The sequence below is a fragment of the Triticum dicoccoides genome, chromosome 1B (assembly GCF_002162155.2).
Source record: "Triticum dicoccoides isolate Atlit2015 ecotype Zavitan chromosome 1B, WEW_v2.0, whole genome shotgun sequence".
Taxonomy (NCBI): domain Eukaryota; kingdom Viridiplantae; phylum Streptophyta; class Magnoliopsida; order Poales; family Poaceae; genus Triticum; species Triticum dicoccoides.
This window is the reverse complement of record NC_041381.1, coordinates 115,311,526-115,318,816: the sequence shown is the minus strand read 5'-3', so window position 1 is coordinate 115,318,816 and position 7,291 is coordinate 115,311,526.

Here is a 7,291-nt window from a genome sequence, read left to right as displayed (position 1 = left end):
AAATTGAAGCTATGTGTAAAGAGTTTGAGGATTATGATGATGTTGTTTATAGATCTGAAAATTTAGCTATCCTCAAATATTGCTATGAGAATTATAAATACAATTATGAAATTAATGCACTTATTAAGAAAGTCTCCGCTGTCCAAGAAGAGACTAATATTTTGCTGGAATCTATGGAAGAAGAAATTGATGAAACTATGAGCTCATTGGATGAAAAATATGAGGAGGAGAGCGAAGAACAAGAGGAGGAAGAGCGGATTTATCACCCGTGCCCACCTTCAAATGAGAGTAACTATTCAACTCATACATTGTTTAATTCCCCTTCGTGCTTACCGAAGGATGATTGCTATGATGAATGTTATGATCCCTATGATTCTTTTGAAATATCCGTTTTTGATGATGCTTGCTATGCTTGTGGCCAAGATGTCAATATGAATGATGCTTATGGAGATGAACTTGCAATAGTTCCTTATGTTAAACATGAAATTGCTGCTATTGCACGCACGCATGATAGTCCTATTATCTTTTTGAATTCTCCCGACTACACTTTGCACTTATTAAGGATTATATTGATGGGTTGCCTTTTACCGTTACACATGATGATTTTGATGAATATAATATGCATGTGCTTGCTCCTCCTACTTGCAATTATTATGGGAGAGGAACTATGTCTCCACCTCTCTATGTTTCCCACACGATAGAATTGCAAGAAACTGTTTATACTATGCCTTGGCCTTTACTATGTGTGCATGAATTGTTCTATTATGACATGCCAATGCATAGGAAGAGAGTTAGACTTCTTTGTTGCTTGATATATGTTACTTTGTGCTCACTACTAAATTACAAATCATTGTGAATTATTGGCTTTGATATACCTTGGGATCCGGGTGGATTCACTACTTGAGCACTAAATGCCTAGCTTAATGGCTTTAACGAAAGCGCTGCCAGGGAGACAACCCGGAAGTTTTAGAGAGTCATTTATTTCTGTTGAGTGCTTTCATATAGTTTAAAAAAAAGAGGGGAAACCAAAAACTTTTCAAAAAGGAAAGTGAAAGTGAGAAAGACAAGCATTGTTGAAGTGGGAGCTAGCCTTGAACTTTGTTCATGCTCACGGAGACTTTGTGAATCTTGATTACAGAAACTTTTCAACAAAAATAATTATCCCCTTGTATAATTCCATTGTATTATAAAAATAATGTGCCAAAGTTTCCTTTAGGATGTTTACAATGCTTGTTGGTTTGTACGGTGCAGGACAGAAACTTTGGCTGTAGTGCGCGATTTTACATTTTTAACTAGAAAATCAATTGGTTCTGATTATTTTTGTACTGTCTTTCTATATAACTTGTTTATTTTTCCTACTTTTGGTAGAATTTTTGGGGTACCAAAAGTATGGTGGATGTTCAGATTAGTACAAACTGTTCTGTTTTTGACATATTCTGTTTTTGATGCATAGTTTGCTTGTTTTGATGAATCTATCAATTTATATCAGTGGATTAAGCCATGGAAAAGCAATATTATAGTAGAAATAATGCAAAATCAAAATATGAATTTGTTTGCAACAGTACTTAGAGTGGTGATTTGCTTTATTATACTAACGGATCTTACCGATTTTTCTGTTGAAGTTTTGTGTGGATGTAGTGTCTAATCAAGGATGTTTCGATGTGAGAACAAGGAAGAGAGGCAAGAGATCAAGCTTGGGGATGCCCGAGGCATGCCAAGTAAATATTCAAGGAGAGTCAAGCGTCTAAGCTTGGGGATGCTGGGGAGGCATCCCCTCTTTCTTCAACAAGTATCGGTATGTTTTCGAATTCGTTTCGTTCATGCATTATGTGCCAGTCTTGGAGCGTCTTTTGCAATTAGGTTTTTATTTTTCTTTTATGCAACATGCTGGTATGAGATAATCCTTGGTTGATTTATAGAATGCTCATTGCACTTAACTTATATCTTTTGAGTATGGCTTTATAGAATGCTTCATGTGCTTCACTTATATCATTTGAAGTTGGATTGCATGTTTCTCTTTACATAGAAAACCGCCATTTGTAGAATGCTCTTTTGCTTCACTTATATTTGTTAGAGCGTGGGCACATCTTTTGTAGAAAGAATTAAACTCTCTTGGTTCACTTATATCTACTTAGAGAGATGACAGGAATTGGTCATTCACATGGTTAGTCATAAAATCCTACATAAACTTGTAAATCGCTGAATATGATATGTTTGATTCCTTGCAATAGTTTTTCGATATAAAGGTGGTGATATTAGAGTTATGCTAGTGGGTGACTGTGGATTAGTAGAAACACTTGTGTTGAGGTTTGTGATTCCCGTAGCATGCACGTATGGTGAACCGCTTTGTGATGAAGTTGGAGCACAATTTTATTTATTGATTGTCTTCCTTATGAGTGGCGGTCGGGGACGAGCGATGGTCTTTTCCTACCAATCTATCCCCCTAGGAGCATGCACGTAGTACTTTGTTTTCAATGGCTTGTAGATTTTTGCAGTAAGTATATGAGTTCTTTATGAGTAATGTTGAGTCCATGGATTATAGGTACTCTCACCCTTCCACCATTGCTAGCCTCTCTTGTGCCGCACAATTTTCGCCGGCACCATACACCCACCATATACCTTCCTCAAAACAGCCACCATACCTACCTATCATGGCATTTCCATAGCCATTTCGAGATATATTGCCATGCAACTTTCATCATCATCATATACATGACTTGAGCATTCATTGTAATATTGCTTTGCATGATCGTAAGATAGCTAGCATGATGTTTGTCATTGCTATGCTAGATCATTGCACATCCCGGTACACTGCCGAAGGCATTCATATAGAGTCATATCTTTGTTGTAGATATCGAGTTGTAATATTGAGTTGTAAGTAAATAAAAGTGTGATGATCATCATTATTAGAGCATTTCCCCAGTGAGGAAAGGATGATGGAGCCAATGATTCCCCCACAAGTCGGGATGAGACTCCGGACTTTATGAAAAATAAAAGAGGCCAAAGAAGCCCAAATAAAAAAAGGGGCCAAAGAAGCCCACCAAAAAATAAATTTAATAAAAAAAAGAGAGAAAAAGAGAGAAGGGGCAATGTTACTATCCTTTTACCACACTTGTGCTTCAGAGTAGCACCATGTTCTTCATAGAGAGAGCCTCCTATGCTTTCACTTTCATATACTAGTGGGAATTTTTATTATAGAACTTGGCTTGTATATTCCGATGATGGGCTTCCTCAAATGCCCTAGGTCTCCATGAGCAAGCAAGTTGGATGCACACCCACTTAGTTTTAGTTTGATCTTTCATACACTTATAGCTCTAGTGCATCCGTTGCATGGCAATCCCTACTTACTCACATTGATATCTATTGATGGGCATCTCCATAGCCCATTGATACGCCTAGTTGATGTGAGACTTTCTCCCTTTTTGTCTTCTCCACATAACCTCCACCATCATATTCTATTCCACCTATAGTGCTATGTCCATGGCTCACGCTCATGTATTGCGTGAAAGTAGAAAAAGTTTGAGATTATTAAAGTATGAAACAATTGCTTGTCTTGTGATCGGGGTTGTGCATGATTAAATACTTTGTGTGATGAAGATAGAGCAACAGCCAGACTATATGATTTTGTAGGGATAACTTTCTTTGGCCATGTAGTTTTGAAAAGACATGATTGCTTTATTGGTATGCTCGAAGTATTCTTGCTTTTATGTCAAATAATAGACTATTGCTTTGAATCACTCGTGTCTTAATATTCATGCCATGATTAGACATATGATCAAGATTATGCTAGGTAGCATTCCACATCAAAAATTATTGTTTTTTTGTCATTTACCTACTCGAGGACGAGCAGTATTTAAGCTTGGGGATGCTGATACGTCTCCGTCGTATCTATAATTTTTGATTGTTCCATGCTAATATTATTCACTTTCATATACTTTTTGGCAACTTTTTATATTATTTTTGGGACTAACATATTGATCCAGTGCCCAGTGCCAGTTCCTGTCTGTAGCATGTTTTTTGTTTCGCAGAAACCCAATATCAAACGGAGTCCAAAAAGGAAAAAATGGACGGAGATTTTTTTGGAATATTTATGATTTTTGGGAAGTAAGATCAACGTGAAACGGTATCCGAGGTGGGCACGAGGTAGGGGGCACGCCCTACCCCCCTAGGCGCGCCCCTGACCCTCGTGGTCCACCTGTAAGGCGGTTGATTCTCTCCTTCTGGCGCAAGAAAGATAATTTTACAAGGAAGATCTAAGAGAAAGATTCACCCCAATCGGAGTTACGGATCTCCAGATATAATGGAAACAGTGAAGGGGTAGAATCTGCAACGCAGAGAACGTAGAAACAGAGAGATAGATGCAATCTCGGAGGGGCTCTCGCCCCTCCCAAGCCATGGGAGCCAAGGAACAGAGGGGAAACCCTTCTCCCATCTAGGGAGAAGGCCAAGGAAGAAGAATAAGAAGGGAGGCTCTCTCCCCCTTGCTTCCGGTGGCGCCGGAACGCCGCCGGGGGCCATCATCATCACCGCGATCTTCACCAACACCGCCGTCATCTTCACCAACATCTCCATCACCTTCCCCCATCTCTATGCAGCGGTGTAACCTCTCTCTTACCCGCTGTATTCTCTACTTAAACATGGTGCTCAAAGCTATATATTATTTCCCAATGATGTATGGCTATCCTATGATGTCTGAGTAGATCTGTTTTGTCCTAATGGCTATTTGATTATCGTGATTGGTTTGAGTTGTATGTTTTATTATTGGTGCTGTCCTATGGTGCCCTCTGTGTCGCGCAAGCGTGAGGGGTTCCCGCTGTAGGGTGTTGCAGTACATTCATGATTCACTTATAGTGGGTTGGTGAGTGACTGAATCCAAACCCGAGTAAGAGGGATTGTTGCGTATGGGATAAAAGGGGACTTGATGCTTTATTGCTATGGTTGGGTTTCACCTTAATGAATCTTTAGTAGTTGCGGATGCTTGCTAGAGTTCCAATCATAAGTGCATATGATCCAAGTAGATAAAGTATGTTAGCTTATGCCTCTCCCTCAAATATAATTGCAATAATGATTACCGGTCTAGTTATCGATTGCCTAGGGACAAACAACTTTCTCGTGACAACAAGCTCTTTACTTTTACTAATTTAGTTGTGTCTTTATCTAAACAGCCCCTACCTTTTATTTACGCATTCTTTACTTGCTTGCAAACCTATCCAAAAACACTTACAAAGTACTTCTAGTTTCATACTTGTTCTAGGTAAAGCGAACGTCAGGCGTGCGTAGAGTTGTATCGGTGGTCGATAGAACTTGAGGGAATATTTGTTCTACCTTTAGCTCCTCGTTGGGTTCGACACTCTTACTTATCGAAAACTGTTGCGATCCCCTATGCTTGTGGGTTATCAACTACCGAGACCGCCAAGAATTTTAGCCAAGATCTGCCGCCCTTCTTCCGCGGAGATACATCTTTGAAGTACTCCGGTAGCGCTTTTTGTATAGAGTTCTCCCTCGTGAATCTGATAGGATTTAGAGTGCTGCACAATGCAGCGTGCCTCATTCTGATCCTCAGGAAGTTCTCGCCTATTAAGGTAGGCCAAGAAGGGTTCGGTCCATGGGGCGATCACTGCCATGATAAGGTGGGCCGACGGTGTAATTTCGGTGGTTGAGCCCTCGATGATGTCGGTGTGTTCGGAATCTGGGGTTGTATTCGGATCCGGATAGGTATTGCCGCTCCCACCTTACCACACCACGGATCGCTTGAAAAGCCTTTCTAGAAAGATGTTCAGTGGGACCGGGTCGCACTTGGTGCCGATGCGAGCAAGGACATCCATCGCTTGACTACTTTCTCGGGCCACATGGTGAAACTCAAGCCCCTCGAAGCGAGCCGACAATTTGAGAACGACGTTGCAGTAACCGCCATCTTCGTATATTTGGCATCGAAATCTCCATTTTATTTGAGATATTGCGAGGTTTGAATCCCCGCGTACTTCCAGCCGTTGCATGCCCATGGAGACGGCCATCCGAAGACCATGCAATAAGACATTGTTGGGGTCCGTGAATAATATTTGTAGGATGTCCTGAACAATATCTGAAGTAGGGGATGTTAGGAGAACGCCTGCCCCTAGGCTTGCCAGCATTTTGGAGCCGTCGAAGTGCATGTCCCAGTTGGAATATGTGCCGTACTCTTTAGGGAGTTCGGCCTCTATCCATTTGGCGACGAAGTCGGCCAGTACTTGAGATTTAATTTCCCACCGCGGTTTGTATGTAATGTCGAATGGGAGGAGCTCAATGGCCCACTTGGCAATCTGGCCCGTGGCGTCACGGTTATTTATTATGTCATTGAGTGGTACCTCAGAGGCCATCGTTATGGAGCATTCTTGTAAGTACTATCATAGCTTCCGGGATGCCATGGAGACTGAGGGAGTCCTCGATTAGGGGGTCCTCGGACAGCCCGACTATATACTTTGGCCGGACTGTTGGACTATGAGGAATACGGACTCGAGCGCCCTACCATAAGTTACCCAAAGCGCAGGTTGCTACCTCAACTCGAGGACGAGGCATTAAAGCCTACACTAGCATCACACGATGCGGCTGACCGGCCATCTCGTGGCCGAGACAAAGCGGCGTATCGGCCCAAAATCTAGCCCGCACCCCATCGCCAAACAAGCAAAAACACGAAGGCCCAGGGCAACACGCATGACATGCGAGACGTATTGGAAAACAAAGCAGGACATACAAGATCGATCTACGGATCACGGGGGCGCTCCCCAATGCATGATGATGACCGTCATGCCGGATATACTAAAAGCAAATCCGGCCAGGCCAAATACAACAGACCAGACTCATTAGAACTACGTCGTGATGTATCCCGGCATAGAGGCACCGCACACCCCCTATGCTTCACTTATGAAATAATGGATCATGAATTCCCAGAAGGGTTTAAACCCGTGAACATTGAATCATACGATGGTACAACAGACCCCACGGTATGGATTGAAGATTTCCTCCTCCACATTCACATGGCCAGCGGTGATGATCTACATGCCATCAAGTACCTCCCACTAAAACTCAAAGGACCGGCTCGGCATTAGCTAAATAGCCTGCCGACAAACTCCATTGGCAGTTGGGAGAACTTGGAATATGCATTCCTTGACAACTTCTAGGGCACTTATGTGCGACCACTAGATGTTGATGACTTAAGTCACATAACCCAACAACCCGGAGAATCAGCCAGCAAATTCTGGACTCGGTTCCTAACTAAAAAGAATCAAATTGTCGACTGTCCGGATGCCGAAGC